This window comes from Arachis duranensis, chromosome 2 (assembly GCF_000817695.3).
Source record: "Arachis duranensis cultivar V14167 chromosome 2, aradu.V14167.gnm2.J7QH, whole genome shotgun sequence".
Taxonomy (NCBI): domain Eukaryota; kingdom Viridiplantae; phylum Streptophyta; class Magnoliopsida; order Fabales; family Fabaceae; genus Arachis; species Arachis duranensis.
This window is the reverse complement of record NC_029773.3, coordinates 60,620,789-60,621,427: the sequence shown is the minus strand read 5'-3', so window position 1 is coordinate 60,621,427 and position 639 is coordinate 60,620,789.

Here is a 639-nt window from a genome sequence, read left to right as displayed (position 1 = left end):
TTGCTCCTGCTCATAAGAAAGAGAAGAGAACAAGAAAATGTTGAATCCTCTATGTCACAGTATAGAGATTCCTTTAGGTGTCAGAGGAAAAGAAGAGTAGAAGACAGGAGTAGAAAATTCGAACCTATCAGAGAAGATGGAGTTCGAATTTTGCATTAAGGAATAGCGTTAGTCCATAAATAGAAGGATGTGAGAAGGAGGGAAGTAATTTTTCGAAAATTAAGTGAAAAATTTTGAGAACATTTTTGAAAAACATTACTTAATTTTCGAAAATGAAGATGGAAAAGAAATCAAGTGATTTTTGAAAAAGATTTTGAAATTAGAAATCAAAAAGATTTGATTGAAAACTATTTTGAAAAAGATGTGGTTAAGAAGATATGATTGTTTTTTAAAAAAATGTGATTGAGAAGATATGATTTGAAAAACATTTTAAAAAGATTTGATTTGAAAATTAAAAACTTGACTAACAAGAAAAGATATGATTCAAACATTAAACCTTTCTCAACAGAAAAGGTAACATACTTGAAATGTTGAATCAAATCATTAATTGATAGTAAGTATCTTAAAAAAATGGAAAGAAATTGGTTTTGAAAAAGATTTGATTGGAAAATTGATTTGAAAAAGATTTGATTTTGAAAA